Below are 22,212 nucleotides of genomic sequence, written 5' to 3'. Positions count from 1 at the left end.
GTTTAAATTTGAACACTAGACCTCTTCAATTATGAGACACTTGGGGACATATGTATATGTATAACTGATTCGTTTTGTTATAAAGCAGAAACTAACACACCATTGTAAAGCAATGATACTCCAGTAAAGATGTTTAAAAAAAAAAAAGTATTACCAATCCAGTTTTCAGATTCTCCAAAATTTAGACTTTATTGAATCCAGTTTATCAGAGAATTGTGTACCTGGCGCACACTCTTTTGCCTTTGGGGAGAATTGTTTGGTTTCTATGATATCCAACTTCATCAGATATGTTCCCTTCCTTCCATTTTCCTGTCCATACCATAGGGAAAAATGGCATTATTTATCATCTGGATCATTACAAAACCTAACCTCAACTTCCTGCCCATTGATCTTCCCATATTGTCTGTGGGTCCCATATAATCTCTTCTCCCTTAGATGCCAAGTGATCTTTTCACAATGAAAGTCTGATTGTGTCACCCACTTGCTGAGAATCCTTCAGTGGCTCCTCATTGGTCTTAGGACAAATTGGTCCCTTGTCTGACTCTTGTCTATATCCTCAGCCTCTTCTTCCACCACACTCCACCTTTTTAGCCATAGTGGCTCAAACTCACCGTAACAACTTTCTTGCATGGGGCAGTTTCATGTGTTGTACCTTTTGCTTGGAACACCCTCCTCTCTTTGCCCAAGGAAAGCCTATTCAACCTTCTGATCTGAAGTCAGTCAACCCCCAGTCTAGCTTAAATCATCTGTCATCATCTTTTATGACTGTATGGGTTTCTGCTTCACGGCACTTGCATTTATTCCTGTGTTTTGTGGACTTTTGTTTGAATCTGTCATGAGAAGCTAAGCTCCATGAGAGCAGGAATTTTCTCTCTTTCTAGTTATCATTGTTTCTGCTCCTCAGAGTTCAGCACAGTGCCTGGAACATAATAGGTGCTGAATAAATATGTTCTCAGTGAATGAAGGAAACAACCAGCTTAAATTCATGATTTCATCTATTGTGGGGATGGTTTTGAAGATGTTTCCATTAAAATTATCATTCAATGAGCACATAGTGTAGAACATTTTCTCTGGTTTCAGTTCCAGAGATGAGCTGTCTCATGAATGATTGATTTGTGGTTTTTTCACCTATAGATGCTGAAAATTAAAGAACTGTTCGCTTTCCCCCTTTTGTTTGGCTTTTAAGCAGACCAGAGTGAAATTTAGCATTGAATTCCAGCTGGTTATGTTCATTAACCGAGATCTAATTATTCAGCAAACATTTATCGAGCACTTGCAGTGTGAAGGTGTCCCGGGCACTAGAGATTGAGGAGTGAACCAAACCAGGCAAGATCTTCTCCTAAAGAGGCTTACAATATTCAGATAGTGGTTAATGAAAGAATTACACGAATAAGTCTCACAGTTGCAGTTTTGAGATGTGCTATAGAAAATGTCTGTGCGATTATGAGAACTTGGAACAGGAGAGTTTGTTCTGGTCAAAGTAATGTTGGAGGGGATGTCAGAAGGACTAGACGTTAATTGGGCAGAGAATGGAGGGAAGAACATTCCAGGGAAGAGCATAAGCAGATGTCCTTCTGCAGAAGGGAACATGGTGAGGAGAAGAAACTCAAAATTAAGCCAGTGTGGCTGGTGTGGAAAGAGTAAGGAGAACTGTATGAAGATGAGGTTGGAGGGGCGTGCAGAGGCCAGGCCGTGCAGGGTCTCTTGTAAAACTTGCTAAAGAATTTTGTCTTTATCTGGAGAACAAAGGAAACTCATGAAAGGTTTTTAAGGGTGGGGGCATTTCTACTTTTAAAGAAGAAAATCATTGTTGTCTCTAATGTGGAGACAGCCTATACATGATTTTATAGTCTCGATATTTTTGTACGACCTAACTTTTCCTTCTATAATACTGTCTTAGGCTAAATTCCCTGGAAATAAAGCCAAATCAGAGATTCTTGTGCAAGTGATTTATTGAAAGAGTACTCTCAGGAGAAGAGTAAAAGGGTAGGGGAAAGAGCTTATCAACAATGGGTCCCAAGTGGAATCTAGCTTCAGCCTGATCCCAAGGGGAGCTCTGGAGCATGCGTTGTATCACAGAATTGATCCCACCTTGAGGCAAGGGAACCAGCAGGGATCAACTGTGAGTCATTAGCAGCCAGTGCTCCTAGCAGCTGTGGGTACATTGGCCTGTGAAAAGAGGTCTGAGTGGGGCACCAGAAGTGTCCACCACAAGTGCTTTATTTACTTTTTCTTGATTTGGAAGACATGTAATTTTTTAAATTTTATTTATTTCATTAGTAATAAATGCATGTGATTAAAAAAAACTAAAATGATGTACAAAATGTCTCCAGTTTTCTTCCCCAGAGGCAGCCACTATTAAGAATTTCTTGTATATCCTTTCAAAAGTAGTTTCTATGTATTTTTTTTTTATTATTGAGGTATAGTTGATTTACAATGCTGTGTTAGTTTCTGGTGTCCAGCAAAGTCATTCAGATATAGATATATAGAGATATAGATATAGATATAGATATAGATATACGGTTTTTCTTATTCTTTTCCATTATGGTTTACCATGTACTATACAGTAGGTCCTTGTTGGTTATCTATTTTATATATAGTAGTGTGTATCTGTTAATCCCAAATGCCTAATTTATCCCTCCCGCACCCTTTCCCCGACAGTAACCATAAGTTTGTTTTCTGTGTCTCATGTATTTTCTCTCACTTTCTGTAAACCAAATTATAGTATGGTATGCTTGTTCTTCTGCACCTTGTTGTCTTCTCTTAGCAATGAAACTAACAAAGCATTGTCTAACAAAACACAGAGAGCTGCATCATCATTTTTAATGGTTGTAGAGTATTGTATTGTACCATAGTACATTCACCTTGATTTTTTTTATAATATGTGTTAACGTATTTTAAAACATTTTTTAAAATTAATTAATTAATTAATTTATTTATTTTTGGCTGTGTTGGGTCTTCGTTTCTGTGCCCGGGCTTTCTCTAATTGCGGCGAGCGGGGGCCACTCTTCATTGCGATGCGCGGGCCTCTCACTGTCGCGGCCTCTCTTGTTGCGGAGCACAGGCTCCAGACGCGCAGGCTCAGTAGTTGTGGCTCACAAGCCTAGTTGCTCCGCGGCATGTGGGATCCTCCCAGACCAGGGCTCGAACCCGTGTCCCCTGCATTGGCAGGCAGATTCTCAACCACTGCGCCACCAGGGAAGCCCCCACCTTGATTTTTTCACATAATATTCCTATATGGCTGTATTGTGCATATGTCTATAGGCCAACTCAAATACTTGGAACAGAGTAGAAGGTAAGTAACTAACACTAACATATGGAATCTCATGTCTTATGAGAGTTAATCTGAAAGGCCAATCACAGGACCTGGAAATATCCACATTCAGAGAGGGAACCATATTTTTTCCTGTATGACCCTGTGGAGTCTAATCAGTGATGGATATTCAGTCAATTCATTATGGCTGGAGGACCTTGGCTGAAACTCTTGTCATTTCATCTGAACATGGCAGAAGTCCCAAGACAGTTTCAGAGCTTATTTCATAGGTTTCCAGGGAATCCATTATGACTACATCCAAAGTTCTCCAAACTGTGGTCCAGACTTTATTGATTTAATGTAAGGCCTAATAAAATTCTATGGCTGAAAAATAAACCAGCCTGATCAAGATGTAGCTCAAAGGCAGTAGTGATGGTGCTTTTCCCCTATAGCTTTGTCTTTGGAGATTTAATTAACTTATCTAAATCATGGTTTAATGGAGTCAAAGGTCTGGAACTGTTCCTGCCTAGTTGTGTTTGCAAAGTGAACAGGTGACATTCTGATAAGATGAAGAGCTGCTTTGAAATCTAAAGACAGAATCTTGGCTTCTTCCCTGAGACAGCCTGTGTAGCCATGATTCACACACTGCAGGCACCACCATAGAGCTGGGTTGGGGTAGGGGTGCTGGTGTTTCCCCAAGCGGAGCCTCCCTGGGATCTGTTTCTCATCCTTTCCAAAGGACAGATGCTCCATGGCCAAATGCCATGAGTAAAGCACTTGGCCCCAAATTGAATGCAGCTCTGTGATTCCTATTTGATTCTTTTTTTTTTTTAATTTTAATTTCTGGCTGCATCAGGTCTTTGTTGTGGCATGTGGGATCTTTTGGTTGCAGCACGCAGGCTCTTTGTTGCGGTGCGTGGGCTTCTCTCTAGTTGTGGCGCATGGGCTCAATAATTGTGGCGCACGTGCTTAGTTGCTCTGCGGCATGCGGGATCTTAGTTCCCTGACCACGGATCAAACCCACGTCCCCTGCATTGGAAGGTGCATTCTTTACCACTGGCCCACCAGGGAGGTCCCCCTGTTTGATTCTTTACGAAGTCATGCAGATAGAGCTTAGATGTCTGTTTTTTTCTCAGATAAGCATATTTCAGCAACTCACCTAGAGTTATATTTAAAAGGTAGCAATCAAACACAGTATTTTATACTGTCCAGTGTCCAGCTTAAAATGAAAGTAATAAGTCTTGAATAAGCCCATTGTTGTCTGAAGATCATTAGGTTAAGGTCAGGTCTTTGGTACCTTGTACAAAATTGACAATGACTCAGGTTCATTTCCTTTCACTCTCTCTTTGCAAGAGACAGAACTGATGAGCAATGCCAACTACTTTATCCAACATTGCTCAGTGAAGGTGTTGAATAAGATATTATTAGCAAAACTGAATTTTTATGTTGGCACAGTGACACATTGATGGATTATATATGTATATAGTCATTTCTTCTTTCCAGTTTGAACTCCTGATGGAAGATCTTGCAAGCCAGAGTAAAGATTTGGGATTTTATTCTAATTGTTATTGAAAACCATTGCAATGTTTTAAGGTAAGAATAAGGGCATGTAAGTTGTATGACTTATGTTTGAAATAGATTGTCCTGGCTGCTCTGTAAAGAATATGATAGGGTTCTAAGAGTCGGACAAAGACCAGTTAAGTACTTATTGCTAATGATCCAAGCTAGAAATGATGCCAACTTGAGCTTGGTTGTAAGGAAAGGAAATGGAAGTGGGTTGATTCCTAATATGTTTTGAAGGAAGCATCCACAGAGCTTACTGATGAGAGGAGTGAGGAAAAAAGAGGGATCAAGTATGACTTCTAGACTTTTGACCTTGAAGATGTTGTTGATGGTATAATTTACCCAGATGAAGAAGCCTAAGGGAGCCACAGGTTTTCAGGGGAAAGAAAATATTTGATTTTGAATATGTTAGAGTAGAGATGCTTCTTGGACATCTAAATAGAGTTATGTAGGGAGCTATTGATCATGTCTGGAGCTCCAGGGAGAAGTCCTAGTTAGAAGTATAGATATGGACGTCAACAACACAAATCCATGTGTTGGATAAATTACCAGGGAAAAGAATATAGATATGTATCAACCATTATTATTATTGTTGTTGTTTTTGGTGCTGCTGTTGTTGCTGTTATTACTATTATTATAACAAGGTTTCAGACTTCCTCAAAATTAAAACTTTGACCAAAGCTTGAGACTCGCTAAGTTAATAGAAGGTAATGGTGGAAATGAGTATAGTGAGCAGGCAAATGACCAATATGTGCTTGTTAGAACATTCTTATCCTTTCTCTGTAGACCAGATGGCTAGCTGGATAAGTAGTGTGATGGATGGTCTGGGGCTCTGAACATCAACTCCAAGTGCAAGCTTTCTGGAGAGAGGCCCAGGTCAGTTCATTATAGAGTAGTGAATAAATCTGCTTTATATTCATATTTAGTATGAATAATTGAATAATCCATACTAAGTTCCCTCCTATGCGAATATTTTTTCAAGAATAAGATAAGTTGTCATGAGTACATTTGAGTGTGCAAAGGCTTAGCCTATTTGTTTTTAAAAAAGAAGTTGGAAACAATTGTTTTTAAGGCCCAACCCACTCTTTCCAGAAAATTCTCCAGAATAAAACTAAGAAAATACTCAAATACTTCAAAGCAAAATAGTTAAACAAGGCACAGCGAGCTCATATATGACCTCTTTATTCTTAGGTCATTGCCTAGTGAGTCTCTAGGAACTTAATTTACCTGCTGCTGTGGTTATGCAGTGCCTCTTAGACATGTAGAGGCAAACTTTGATAAGAGAAAACGTTTTGAATATTCATAGAAGATGGAATTAGGAGTGACCTTGGTGTTACCATATGGAAGTCAAATATACCCAAGAATAGCACCAACAGCAGGATCTACAAGATTTTGTTTGTTCACTGTTCACCCAAGCCTTATTTGAATGCAACTTAGAGGTGAGTGTACATGATTGAAAAAATAACTTCTTTGGCTGTCCATTTCTTAAATTAATAGACCATCCTTTGCTCTGTCAATTAGAAGCAGGGGCATGTAGTGCTGCCTGATGAATAGCAGCAAGAAGGTGATCCACGGTGATATTTTATCTTCTCCGGTGCCAAATTCAGAGCACGCCAGCCTTGAGGACAGTTTGGCAGTCTCTATAATACTGGTGATAAAGTAATTTTTCCACATGCCTAAATCAGTCTAATCAAACCTATCAGAATTCTGAACATCGAGATGTTAATGCTACCCGGAATTCCCTCCTGCCTTGGACAATGTCAGATAGAAGCCCTAATAATAACTTAATTCTGTTATTTTACCCATGAGTGCTGTTTATCTTCAGCTCTCTCATTTTCTCTCCTATTTATATCCCAGTGAATCTGGTACATGATAAATCCATGAATCCACATTAGTTGCACATTCATGTGGTGGGGGTAGGATAGGAGTAAACACTACAAATAAATAAACACAAGGCAAACCAATTCTAACAATGGGGCACAAATATCTACCAGTTTTGTTTTGGGGGTATTTTTTTGTTTGTTTATTTTTTGGATATTGGAGTTCCAAATGGAATTCTGTATCCAGTTCTCAGCATGGCACTTCTTTTCAAGTTTTAATGCTGCTCTCATAACTCAAGACGTTATAAATCTACAGTAACAAAATTGGTGTGATACTGGCATAGCTATAGACAAAGAGACCGATGGAACAAAAAGAAGAGCCCACAGGATAGACGTGGTTTTGCCTGTCAGTGGAGAAAACGTGGATGTTTTAATTAATGTTGCTGAGACATTTGTTATCTATATGGAAAGACATGTAACTGGACCCCTACCTCACACTCTACACAAATGAATTCTGAGTATATTAAATACCTAAACGTACAAGGGAAAACTAGAAAGCTTTTTAGAATAGAATATATATGTGGATGTTTTCATGAACTTAAGATATCGAAGGATTTCTTAAACAAGACCTAAAAGCACAATCCATAAAGAACATGATTGACAAATTTAACCAAGTGAAAACCAAGCATATGAATTTATCCAAAGACATAGCATAAAAACTGAAAATGGAAACTTTGGTGCTGAATTCCTTCAGTTCTATTTGGGAATGTTGGTATATCAAGACCATCCCAAGCTATAAGAATGTAGACAGGTGTCAGGGCTGCTCAGTTGTGACAACTTTTGCTGACCTCATCTCCATTATTGGTGACCCTGTCCTTCCTATCAAAATCATGGAGAGAATAAATTTAGCATAATTGCTATTCTCTGCTTTTTCTGCGGAGTGTGAAAGTACTTTTGCAGTCCTCTAGTTAGAAATATGCTCTGCGGCTTCTCTCACTGTTGCCAAAATATACAATTTCTTCAAAGAGCTGTAGTTTATAACTCAGAAACATTTGTGTGTGTGTGTGTGTGGACGTGCATGCTTGAGAAGTTCAAGAAGCAATAAAAGTGAGTCTCTCCTTCAAGTTTAAATATAATGCAGTCTCATTATAGAGAAAATTTGCAGTACAGAAAAATAAAAAAGAAAACTTAAATCACTCATAATTCTCCTACCATCCTAGTCATTTATTAACATTTTGATGTTTGGTTTTTTTCTATGTGTATCCCATTGTAGGTACATTATTGAATTCTGATCAATTCACTTAAGATAATAACACAAGCTTCCTCTGTGTTGTTATAAACTTGGTAGAAACATTTTTTTGAACTTCTTTTTTCCCAAGTTTTATTGAGATATAATTGACACACAGCACTGTGTAAGTTTAACGTATACAGCATAATAATTTGGTTTGCATCCATCTAGAAACATTATTTTTTAAAAAATATTTATTTATTTATTAGGCTGTGCCGGGTCTTAGTTGTGGCATGCGGGATCTTTAGTTGTGGTATTCTAGATCCTGCATGCTGCAACTAGAAACATTATTTTTAATGGCAGCCCGTGGGAAACAGCACACCATTCTCATTAGGATCCTGGGCAGGCCATACTATCTAGGTTTGAATCCTGAATCAATCACTTATTAGTTGTGTGGTCATGGGCAAGAGACTGACCATCTCTTGCCTCAGTCTCCCCATCTGTAAAATGGACTAATAGCAGTATCTACCTCATAGGAAGGGCTGTTGGAATTTGATACTTATAAACTGTGCTTCGCAGGGAGTAATTGGTAGTTGTTGTTATTATTATTCTGTGTGTCTAGGGGTTGATGGGTTTCACCACCCTCCAGGCCCACTCAAGTATTAGTGCTAGAGCTTTCCTTGGTATCTTCTCATTGCTCTCTATACATAGAGGACCCTACGGTTGAGGGGCTCGTGAGTGTCCTGAAAGGCATCAGTCCACTTGGGGTAATTTAGAGATATTCAAATGCTCAGGGCATAGGTGGTTATTCTTTTGACAGAATATCATTGGAGACCTGCAGGTAGCTACTGTGGGAAGGCCCTCATTGATAGCAGCAAGGACTGATCACTGGGTTCTAAGCACCAGCCCCATTACAAGCTTCCTCTAATGGGGCTGTTGAGCCTGTTTAGTGATGCTGACTTCTCTTCATGTGGTCCCCTGAGGTCCGTCCCTCTTTTCCTTAGTCTTAGGCAGCATCCACCCTCCAAGATCATGTCCCATCTCTTCACCCAACCAGAACAGAGATGGGAAGTATGATTGCCTACCCTTTTCTTTCCAGCCAATTATTGTTGCATAAACTTCATCAGCCAGCTTTCTCCAAAGGCCATTCTTTGTGATTATTTATCAAGGCTTATTTTGGAAGTTAAAAAGACTGGATACGGCCTGTTTCTTTCTTTCCATTCTTACCATAACAATCCCAATTTCCTTTGAATGCCTCTGATTAACTAGGAGAAGGGTCATGTATAATGGAGTACAGAAAAGAAAGCACAAAGATTAATATTTTAAAATATTATCTCATCATAAATGAATGTATCATAATTTACTTAATTACTCTCCTATTGCTGGACATTCAGATTATTTCCAATTTTTAGCTATTAAAATGACACTGTGATTAACAATGCTAAAAATTCTTTCAAGTTTTGGATGGCTTAGGGTGAATTACCGGAAGTGGAAATTCTGGGTCAAATAATACAAAAAACAATAAATGCTTTAAGAATTTTTGTTCTTGTGTTAAGGGTAGTTTGCATTGCTTTATCAGGTGGTAGAAAGTTAAGCATAAGGACAGTATCAAATTTTTAAAATTATTGCCATTTAACTGTCTGGATGCCTGTAGTGTCCAATTGTGTTGACTGAAAAGAGCCCCAGCAGCTTATTGATGTCTGAATTTCTTTGGCTAATGACTTTCTTTGCTTGCTAAACTATTAGTACTTTTGGGAATAGTAAAAGTTTATGCACTAAAAGACAGACTTCATTTTATTGGATCTTTAACTAAGCATTGATTAATGGTGGTGGCATGGCCAGTGGAACAAGGGGGCAGGCAGGGTGTCACATGTGGCATTGAATGGGTTCCTGGAAGTACCAATAGCCAATTTTCAGTCTTCCAGTCTTTAAAAGGGAAATTAAGAGAGTAAACTGTATGGGCCATCAAGATAACTATTATGTCTCAATTCCATGATCATGTTTTCAAACAGAGGAGAGTAGATCAAAATAAACACCAAGAACACAGATGTCCCTGATGTACTTTTGTGATGGTTGGAGAGTGTTGTCCATTCTCACAGTTGGTCTAAGCTTTGTCCAATGGAGAATTCTGCCAGGAGTGCTATCAACCTGAGCCTACCATGGACACCGAATCTTGAATGAGATGGAGTTCTATCCCTCTATAACACAAAACTTTGTAAAGGCAAAAAAGTGTTCATTGAGAGTAAATAAATGGTGTTATGGAATATTATGTATAATTTTATTATATACTCAAAACAAACATATTTATATACTACAAACTAAAAATGATGTACATAGGGCTTGCAATTAATATCCATTTGGTCCTCACTAGGAAATCCTGAAAGCTTTAGTCAGTGACTATTCTCATTTGGTCTGGATTTTTCTTTCTTCTATAAAACCTCTAAGATCCGTGAATTATTTTCTGCATATCGCATCTTCTTCTTGCTTTATGTAGACCTCTGCTGGAATGCTTGCTTCCCTGAGTTAGAGAACTTATTACCAAAAATTACAGGAAATCCTGTCTCTGAAAGTGTAAAGGCTCAACATTTAGTTTAAATATGGAGCCATCATCAACTGTGTTGCTATGGAGATCCTTCCTCTTATGTGCTCTGCAACATGTCTGCTGCCAATTATCCAGAAATAACTTCTCTATTTCTATGGAATATTCTGTGTCTCAGCTACTGTTGCCTCTGTATTCTGTTTGAGCTTTGGTGGAAGGAGGAGGGATTTTCATTTCTATTCCTTGCAGGCAAGAAAGATAATTTTCAATGTGTCCAAGCTGAAAAGGATCCCCCACTGTGTCACTTCCTGTGTAACACTATTAAACCTCCCCCTTAGCTGCAGTGGATGAAGGTACGTTTTATCTATTTTATACTCAACAATAGATTAGACTACGATCTTGGTGGCAGTGGTGGGAAAGATGATTATGGGTCAATTTTACATTATAGACTCTCAGGTTATTGTTTTTTTCCCTAGTAGCTTGATGAGTCATATTATTTTCCGTATGAGCTGCCACTCAGAGTCACTCCAGTGAGCAATTAGGAGTTGAGGATGGGGATTTGTCTACTTCCATATTTTGATTTGGATCATCCATGCTTGGGAATTAAAGAGTCTTCCTTGAACTGATTCAACATTATGTGGGCACATTTGAAAGCATTCGGTCTCTAACCATTGAGCTGGATCCCTTTGGTGGCTTTATAATGCAGCAAGAATTTCAACTGTGCAAATCCCTATCTTGATTCTCTTGGTAGGTCAACTGCCTCTGTTGCTATAGGAGCCTGCTTTATCTGTTGCTTCATGCTGAAAGCTGATGAGGCTTTTGTGGTTGATCATTCCTTCTCATAGGCTCAACCAAGTGGTGTTCCAAGAATATCCCAGCTTCACAGAAGCCCTCCATTGTATTTTACAGGTTCACTTTTAGAGAGTGGTTTAATGAACACTGAAGTGTTCTGAAGTGCTAAGTTTCCTTCATTTGCAGCAGGGATAAGAAACTGGGAAAGTTCTTTGAACACTTTGCCCAACTTGGAGGCCTTTGCATGAAGGGAAATGAAAGGTTTGACTGCATGCATCTTCTTCCCATTTTTACTGCCCACTCAGAGTCTGTGAGGAGAATGTAATCCAAAGTGCTTAGAGAATACCGTGGATCAGATCCAAAAGTATCACTGGCTGGGTCTGAGATAAAGATGGTGGACAATGGAGGAGAACCCACAAGAGATTGCCCAGTTTCATACTATTCATAGGTCAATTTCTGACTTTCAGACAAGCAGATTCCAAATCTTTCAAACTACTGAAGCATCCCTAGATCAGAATCCCCGGAGAAGCTGCATATAATGGGCTGTTAAATATGATCATTGAGCTTTGATTCTCTATCTTTGATAGATTCAATGACTGCCCCCATTCCTTGGTCATTTGATGCAATAGAAATCACCATGACTCTTGACAGCATCACCTAAACACTTTTCTTCTTCCTCTCCAAAGCTTTTAAAGCTACTATAGAAGAATAGAGGTTGTAGGGTGGGATCACTACACAGTGCTGAGATGATAGTGTGTTAAAGATTAGCCCAGAAGTGGCATTATCAGGTCAAAAGGGAGGCGCACTTCAAATTTAGATATTGCCAAGTGACAACTTAAGGAATTTGTCCTCCAAGAATTGTCACATTGTTACACAAAGCTGTGTGTATAAAGGTGTTCATTCTAGCCTTGTTTGTATTAATAAGAAATGGAAACAACCTAAGTGTCAAACAAAAGAGGAGTGGCTGAATAAATGACAGTGCATCCATATAGTGGAATACTGTCTGCCTTATACACACTTTAAAGTGTGTATAAATGTGTTTAAAGTGTGTAAAGTGTGTTTGAAGTGTGACTCTACAATGGAATATAACAATGAATATAAGGGTATAGTAAAAAATCTGGAAGGCCATGTGCAAACTTATTAACAGAGGTTAACTATGGACAGTCAGTTTGGAGGGAAGAAATTTTTACTCTCTATGTACTTTATTTTATAGATATATGAATTATATATATTATATCTAAATATGTATTTATATTACTTATAAAATCTTTTAAAAATGTTTTAAAAAATCAACTCCATATTTGTTTATTTTATTTGTTTGATTATACAGTTCAAATCATGGGTAAAGATCATGTCTATGACAGACTCCCATGGATGTCTTCAGGTCATGCATAGTTACTAGTCCCCAAGTGATAACTCCATCTCTTCCTCTCCCATTCAAGAGAGCACTCAAAATGACTTGAGTCAGGGTACTATGATTATAAGGATAACCTTAAATATGTTGTAATTTACTTTTAAAAGTAAAGATATTGATAAACTTTGTATCTATATCTAAACTTTATAGATATATAGATATAGATATATGTCTATCTATTTATCCATCATCTATGCATCTAGCTCAAAAGCAAATTATATGAGGCACATGTGATTGAGGACCACTAATATTGATGGGCAGTCATTGCCTTCAGGAGAGATGTTGTGCAAAGGTGTGTGTGTGATACCGAGAAAATCAAGGTGCCATCTTTATTTATTTATTTATTTATTTATTTATTTATTTATTTATTCATTTATTTATTTATGGCTGCGTTGGGTCTTCGTTGCTGCACGGATTTTCTCTAGTTTCAGGGAGCAGGGGCTACTCTTCATTGTGATGTGCGGGCTTCTCGTTGCGGTGGCTTCTCTTGTTGCAGAGCATGGGCTCTAGGCGTGCGGGCTTCAGTCGTGGCACATGGACTCAGTAGTTGTGGTGCGTGGGCTCTAGAGCACAGGTTCAGTAGTTGTGGCACAGGGGCTTAGTTGCTCCACGGCATGTGGGATCTTCCCGGACCAGGACTCGAACCCATGTCCTGTGCATTGGCAGGCGTATTCTTAACAACTGCACCACCAGAGAGGTCCCCAAGGTGCCATCTTTACCATAAAGCTTCTTGAGGTAGAGAAGGGAAGTACATATCACAAGACACCTCACGATCAGCTCCTGCCTTGATTTGAGTGCATGGATATTCTGAGGGCAACTTCCCGCTGGGAGATTGAGGGAAGTCCTCATGAAGGAGGTGTCTCAACAAAGTGGTATGATTAAAAAATTCGGAGGTATGTATAAGCAGGTGGAAGCTGGGGAGGGGTGTGGTAGGCAAAGGTTATCTTTAGAGAACACTGCAAACTTCGTGAAGACAAGAGATTTGTTTCATTGACTATGATTTGCCTAATGTCTACAGCCAGACATTGAGAAGGTGCTCAATAATATTTGTTGCGTAGTTAACAAGTCAAATTTAGCAACAGCAATAGAAGTTAATCTAGTCTGGAAACCAGCCTATGGATCCCAGTGCCCTGTTGGTAATACAATAGCTGTTCTGTATTTTCCTAATGTGCTGGGCCCCTGGGAGTGTTGCTGGAATAAGTCCTTCAACAATAGCCTTGGAGGATTGATGATTTCTTGGGTCTAGAGCTCTTTATTGACTGCTGAGCAGAATACAAAAAAAGAAGACAAAATCTCTGCCAGAAAACAGTTTACTGATTCCTCTATGTGACTGGCTTTTGATAAGTTGCACATTTGCATAGCTCCAGACACCATCTCTGTATTTATGTGACCCTCACACTAATTCCTGAGTGATGATGGATAGCTTGAATTATTTTTCCCCTTTTACCACTGCTGGAATCAGAAGTGAAGGGATGACTTGGTCTCACAGCCCAGGATTACAGAGCCAGGGAGAAAAATCAATGTCTCCCAACCTTGCTGCAGTTCTCTTTCTACTCACACAGGCTGGGACCCTGTGAGATGTCCGTGAGCAGCTTGGTAAGTTTGGGAGGTACTGCTTGCTGTTGTAATTAAGGTGTGGATAATAGATTTCCACTCCTCTGGGAAAGAGGAAAAAACAAAGCAAAACAAACAAACTAACAAAAACCCTCTGAGACTCTTCTGCTTTGTGTATTGACTTGAGGGTTTCAGAGTATACTGAGGCTTGCCTGAGTTAAGGTCTCTGCTTTGTTTTTCTTTCTGGAAATGCCAAGAATGAAATTTGTCTTTTTTCTACCCTTGATTAGAATTGTTGAATCTCTTCTGTTTAGTTCTTCTGAATACAATCCTCTTTAATTTGCAGTGATCAAAATCCATCTTTCCAGGTCTACTTCCCCAACATTTCCTTCTCCAAACAGTCCTGGACATTTGGGTGGATAAATCATGGATTATATATGCTGAGATGTCAGGGCAGGGCTCACCCTTGGAATAATCATGAAGTATTTGACCATATTTGGTTTCTTCCTTTCCTTTTATATCTTCCCCTTCTATGCTCATTTCCCCATATTTTCCTTCTTTGCCATGTCTAAATATACCCTCTAATTCCATGAAGCATTTAAAAACAAAATTGGATATTCATTCATTCAATAGTAATGACTACAGGCCTTCTATGTGCCAGGCACTTTGCTATTGGTATCAGTTTTCTATAGCTGTTTAATAAGTTACCACAAACTTAGTGGCTTAAACAAACACATTTATCTCACACCTTCTGTGGGTCAGCGATCCAGGCTTAGCTCTGTCCTCTGCTCAGGGTCTCCTTTGGCTGAAATCTAGGTGTCCCCTGGGGCTGCAATCCCATCTGATGCTTGGTGTGCTCTTCCAAGCTCACTGGTTGGTGGCAGAACTCATTTCTTTGTGGTTGTATGACTGAGGTCCACTTTGTTTGTTAGCTGTTGGCTGGGGACCACTTTCAGCTCTCAGAGGCCACACTCAAGTCCTTGACACATGGTCTCCTTCTCTTACAACATGGAAGCTGACTTCTTAGACACTGGACGAGCATCTACTGCTGCTTCTCATCTCTCTGACATCATTTAAGGACACTTGATTAAATGTCAGTCTCCCCAGGATAATCTCCCTTACGATTAACTCACAGCCTCCAGATTAAGGACTTCGTTTCTACAAAATGTCATCATCTTTCCCATATGTATATAACCTTCTCCTGGGAGTGTTGGCCCATCATACCCTTAAGTCCTGCCTACACTCATGGGAAGGGATTATACAGGGCATGTATCCCAGGGGACAAGAATCTTGGGGGCCATCTTAGAATCCCTCCTAGTAAGCTATGCAGTAGATACAACTGTGACTAAAACATGCCTGATCCCTGCCCTGATGACACGTATATTTAGTGGGAGAGCCAGACAGCAATAAAAATATATTTAAAATTTGTGATACATTCTGTGAAAGAAACAGATTGATATGAAACATACTAGGCACAGGTGACATTTAGATGGGGCAGCATTTATACAGAGTAGTATGAAGGATGAAAAAGAGCAGTGGCCTAAGATCTGGAGAAAGAACGTTCCGTGCAGACCCACTAACCAGTTCAAAAACATGGAAGTCAAAAAAACCTGTGCTTCTGTTTTTGCAGAACAGAGAGGAGGCTGGTGTGATGGGAGCGGAAGGAAGGAGGAAATGAGGTCTGAGCGGTGGGCAGGGGCCAGATTAAGCAGGGACTCAGAAGCCATGGTAAAAAGTTTTGGGGATGGGAAGCTAAAAGTAATTTTATTCAGGGGAGAAATATGATCTGATTTGTTTTAAGATCTGTGATATTTTAACATAGAATAAGAAATATATATTTAGTCTTCATCGCATTTTTTGGCACAGAGCTCCCAAAACCCTTGGAATTTCCTAAGGGGTGAGAGAGGTAAAGCTATCTTTTGTTATGTTAATGAGATGACGGTTGGACTGAACCCAAGGATGATGACTAGTTGTCAGTGGAGCCAACCAAGTGATGAGAGGGTTGGAACTTTCAGATCCTCCCAGACCTCCGGGGAGTGGAGAGAGGCTGGAGGTTGAGTTCAGTTACCAATGGCCACAGATTTAATCAACTGTGCCTATGAAATGAAGCCTCCATAAAACCCCAAAATGACAGGGTTTGGAGAGCTTATAGGTTGGTGAATTTTGGGGAGAATGGCACACTTGGAGAGGACATGGAAGCTCCGAACCCCTTCCCACATACCCTGCCCTGTGCATCTCTTCCATCGGGCTGTTCCTGAGTTATATCCTTTTATAATAAATAAGTGATCCAGTAAATAAAATGTTTCTCTGAGTTCTATGAGCTGCTCTAGAAAATTAATCAAACTGCCAGTCTAGAGGTAGTTGGTCAGAATCCCAGGTAACAACTTGGACTTTTGAATGGCCTCTGGAGGTGGAGAGTCAGTCTTGTAAGACTAAGCCTTTACTTAACCTGTGGGATCTGACATTATATTCAGGTAGATAGTGTCAGAATTGAGTTGAATTGTAGGACACCCGGCTGGTGTTGGGGAACTGCTTGGTGGCATGGTGGTGAAAACCCCCCACAAGTTGGAATTGGGTACACAATTATAAGATCACTCTACGGGGAACTTGGATCTTAGAAGTTCAGGAGAGGCAGCTGGGAGACCAGAGGGGAAAATACTAAGAGAATCCAGTAAAGAGATGATGGAGAGCTGCACCAGAGTGGTGGCTGTGGAGATGGACAAAAGGAGTTGGAGTCGAGACATATTTTGGAGACATTAAGAAGGACAGGAGTTGCTGATGGATGGGATGTGGCATCTAGCAGGGGCATTTCAATTTTCAAAGGTTAATCACTTTGCTTAAGGTCACACGGTGAATAAGCATCTACAGGCAGGCTGTGGATGCAAGTAGTCTAGCTCCAAATCTGCTGTTCTCTCTCCATCCCTTTAATTCTTTAGTGAAAGAACAATGCGAACCAGGCAGTTGATATCATTAATTGAGATTGCGGAAAATATGCTGCAGACCTGCTTTTTTTTTTCTTCTTCTTAAAAATGCAGGTAAACATAGTGGGGGGTTGCTCAGTGCAGCTGATTTCAGACACACAGCAGAGAGCAGTAGCTTGCAGTGAATGGCAACTTGAAGCAAGACTTTAGTTCCCTGACTAGGTATCAAAAGTGGTGAGATTTCAAAAAAAAAAAAAAGTGGTGAGAGCACCAAGTCCTAACCGCTAGATCAGGAGGGCCTGTGGCTAGAGTCTGGGCCCCAGTCCTTGTCTGCCTTGAAAAAATAGAATTCTGACAAGGAGATAGAAAGTAGAGAGGAAAGTAAGGCGTACATGTGGACAGACAGTAGTGCCTTTGGGAAGTTTAAATCATTTATAAGCTGGCAGTCTTCCGGGTCTTTGTTTTCCTCTGGCCAATTGTCTTGCTTTGACCCCATGGCTGATTTGCCTCGGAACCCTCCCCTATGTGTGCATGCATCCTTCAGCTAAGATGGATTTCAGTGCAAGGGCCTTTGGGGGAGTTAGCACACTTTATTATGGTCTGGCATCCCCTCCCTTTTTGACCCCCAAGGAGCCTTTCTGCGCACGTGCAGTCAAGGTCACCCTAGCCCCAAGGATGGGAAATATGTGACTTCTTGATCTTTTACCCAAACAGGGTTTAGCCCCTGCCCCTGCCATTACTGTTATCCTAAAGTGTCCACAGAAGACAAAGTCCAGCTATTTACCTTTTTCCTGTTGTTATTTCCACCTCAAAGTATAATAAATAGGAGGCTGGCTGTAAATGTCTAACCTGGAGCCTATCTATCCCCTGCCTCAAGAAATATGAACAGGAGGCCATTTGTAAATGCCTAGCCTGGAACGCATCTATCTCCTGCCTCAAAGTCAGCATATCCATATCTTTATTGCAAACAAGCATAGGATGATCCTGGAAGTCACAGTCAGCCAGAGAGGAATTGTCGGATGGTTTTTTGACTGCAAGGAGATTATCTTTTCCTGGAAGATTTCCAAAGGAACCCATTACGGGGTTCTGCATACTAGGTGGTTAGTGTCATGCTGTAAAAACACCTTGGTATAATGAATAAAGGAAGACGACAAAGAGGGGTTGATTGCCCTGGATTTGGGTGATTTGTAATTTCGATTTTTAAATTTGTGAGTCAGGTTTAAGGACGACGATGACCTACCAAGTCACTCGAATTATCATAAAAACAAGCTCTCTCTCACCACTTGCCCTCCTGACTGCCCTGTCCAGAGGAAGACAAAAGCATTTGCATAAGCACCAGACTAAATGATTTGGTGTCTATTAATCTACCTGCTAGAGATAATCGTTCTGCTTTTAACATGGCTGTAAATTGTATTAACACAGACAGAGCTGGTGAGAAATTAAGGGTCTTATAATGCCAGAGCTAAATCAACCAACTTAAATGACTACTTGTACCACAGTTTATATCTCAGGAACTCCTCTTGGTTTCCAGTGGAAAACAATGAGATGCACCTCAAAAGATGAGGTACACAGAGAGAAGAACTGCTCTTTTCTGAGCAGTAGCTGGGAAGGAGCCATGCAGTATGAGCACCACTGAGAATGTGTTTCAGAGTCGTCCAGCTTCCTAGAGGGGCCAAGAGACAGCTAGGTCAAGGAAAGTCAACTATAGCATCAGTGTTTTAGAGCTTATGTTATGAATCTGTCAAATTTATGCTTGTTAAGTAGAGTACAGAATGCAGGATGGTGAGCTATGGTTCAACAACAGACCACAAGAGAAATTGGAATACAGAACTTTATGACTCACAGGTCCTGGAGGAAGTAACTGGTATGCCTCAAGGGGTCACATGGGGAGGTCCAGGCAGAGTACAGATAATATATAGAGAGATAGGACTTGGGGCATATGCCTTTATTAGGGTCAGTAGGTGGAGTGCTTTTGGGCTAAGGACAGATTGGTCAATTTAAACCAAAAGAGCAGGATTTTGGTAAGCACCATGGGGGTGTTACCTAAGGCATGAACGTAAGGGACATTGGGGAAGTCATATCAGCAACTTACATTTGCTTGTGACTCTGCAGGTTGCTATCTAGGGCATGCTGAAGGTCCCTGCAGACCATTTAGCCAAACAGAATGGATACCAAGGCAGCAATACCATGAAGTAGTTTAGCTAAACTCTCAACAGCTTACTACTACCTCTGTTACTACCTTTATTAGTACTATGATTCATCATCATCATAATAATATATAATAGCTAACAGTTATTGAAAACTATCATGGGCTAAGCATTATGTTAATTGTTTTACACTAATTGACTCATTTAATTCTTACAATAATCTTGCCTTGCACATAATAGTATCATCTCATTTAAAGGAAATAGAGGCTTAGAGAGATTAAGGAATTTTCTTAAGGATTCATAGACAGTGAATGGCAGAGCTACTATTAGAATCCAAAGGTATTTCACTCTGGTTTTAGTGCTTTTAAATATGAAATATAAATATAAAATAAGTGCCTTAGATCCTGGACCTTAGAAACTGTCAAGTTAATCTAGTCAATCTCTTCTCTCCCTTCATCCCATTCTTTTATGGATAAGAAACTGTATCTTAGAGAAGTGGAGTGACTTGCCCAAGGTTATTTACTTGTGTAAATGTTTAATGAGCTAGAAGTCCAGGAGAGATTTAGTTGCTTAGGGAGAGTTTTTGAACATCACTGGCATTCTAGAGGTGTTCTCAATAGGAAAATGAGAGCCTCTGGCAGAAAAAGAGTATTTGGACACCTGAGAAAGATGTAGAAGGACTGTAGCTATGTTTGTTTATGAGATGACTTTAGTCTTGACATGCATAAGCCCTGCTTCAGTTAAAGAAAATGTCCTACTGAAATCTGAGGGGAAAAAAACATTAAAGGAAGCAGTGATTTAAAATCAATAGGAAATGATTTTTTAAAAATTGCCTAGTTACACCTCGAAGTTTCTCATTCTGTAGTATTTTAAAATACAATTATGATAGAGTCCCCTCCCAGGAAATATCACCCTAGATATTAATTTATAAATGACCCAGATTTTCAAGTTCCACCATGTCATTTTTTCCCATCAAACTAATAAATTATTATTTCCTTAATCTTCTTCACATTGTCTGCTTCTAGACCAGCATTAGCAAAGGGAGAGGGCAAAGTAACCTTTCTTTCCTTTCTTTTTATTTTAACTCACAGGAATTACTGCATCTTTGATGATTAATGGACAGCAGTGTTTGGTGGTCAACTAGGTCCACTCACTAGTTTCAACTTACAGAGACATAATGTTCTTACAGTTGTTCCTTCAAATCACAAATGGATCATTTCAAATGATAGATATTTAGGGCCAATCATAAACTGTTAGAATCAAGAAAGATAAATGTCAACAGTTGACTGTACTAGCAAAAGTAATTGGCACTTGTGCTTAGTTAAGTACAGTTTTTAAAATTAAAACCATGATTGAAGAGAGAAATGTTCTTTTTACTTTAGGTAATTATGGGCAGAGGAGGTATTTCTTTCTAGAGTATGTAGTTGTAACCCATACCCCACCCTTGTTTATTTTGTTCAGAAGTCCTAGTTGCTGATAAAGTTCTATGAAAGAAGCAGTTTAGAGGTCTTGCAAATCGATACATACTATTTCTCAAACTTCCATGATGATGGGGTACTTGTTAAGTCTAGAGATTACCCGATTTCTTCCCCAGGAAATTCTGATTCAGTAAGACTGGGTTGGAACATAGGAATCTGTTTTAACAAACACTCCAAACCGTTCTTATCATTGAGAAAGGTTGAGAAATACTGTGACATGAGAGGAAACACCACTCTTTGCCTAAGGTGTAATGATTTCAATAGGAGAAGGGTCCCAGCATAAATCTAAAAGATCCTTAAGCAAGTGCCTCATTTAAGATGCTGTATGCCCTTTTTTCCCTTTGGATACCTGGTTGGTTTTGATAATGGTTACATTGGTTTATCTCTGTTGTAGGTAACACAGTTAATACTTCCCTCCTCCCCCATGTTTATTAGAGACACAAAAGATATATTTAAAAGAAACCAAATTGAGCTTCTAGAAATGAATACTATAATGTCTGAGATAAAAAATAATACACTGGGTGATATTAACAGCAGATTAGATGTTGTAGAAGAAAAGATTAGTGAACTTGAAGATGTACTGATAGAAGCTACCTGAAATAAAATGCACATAGGAAAAACACTGGGAAAAAATAAACAGCATAAATGAGTTGTGGGAAAACTTTAAGGGGCTCAGTATGTTTGTAACTGCAGCGTAGAAGAATGGGTGGGCAAAAAAAATTTGAGGAAATAATGGCTGAAAAAATTTAAAATTTGATATAAAGTGTAAAACTTGTAGATCCAAGGAGCTCAACAAATTGCAAGCACAAGAAAGATGAGGAAAAATTATCCAAGGTATGTCATATCAAATTGCTTAAAACCAGTGATGAAAAGAAAATCTTAAAGCAGTCAGAAAAAAACACACATCATAAACAGAGGAACAATGATAAGCATGACAGTGAATTTCTTAGACACAATGCAAGGAGACAGTGGAACAACTTCAAAGGATCGAAAAAAACCTGTCAACCTTGAATTCTATACCTAGTGAAAACATCTTTCAAAACAGGAAGGTGAAATAAAGACTTTCATGAAATGTGTAATGTCTGATTCTTTTTTAATGATGAGAACATATTAGATTTTTATGGAATCATTTTTTTTTAATGGAAAACCTAGTCTATCCTTTAGGTAATTTTTTCCTTTTTGGATGATGCTTTTTGCATCTCATTTTTTATAAGTGAGAGGTAGAAAATACGTTTTGGTAAAGTTAAAAGAAAGAGAAATGTTTGGCATCAGTACCAGGGTCAGCCAAACACAGAATATATTTTTCATGTCTTCCTCAGATCTCTGGTGAGAACATGGATTTCAGGATAAGTGAGCTAAAGCCACTCTGCTATTCCCTATAGTCACCCTGAAATGAGGAAGATAATTGCAACCTCAGTACCCATATTGAGCTTCAAGTCACCACTTGTTGCATGTTCTTAGGGAAGTAAAGGATTCTAAGTTATACAAGACAGATGCTGAATC

This window comes from Balaenoptera ricei, chromosome 15, assembly GCF_028023285.1.
Source record: "Balaenoptera ricei isolate mBalRic1 chromosome 15, mBalRic1.hap2, whole genome shotgun sequence".
Lineage (NCBI taxonomy): Eukaryota > Metazoa > Chordata > Mammalia > Artiodactyla > Balaenopteridae > Balaenoptera > Balaenoptera ricei.
Note: the sequence above shows the minus strand (reverse complement) of the source record.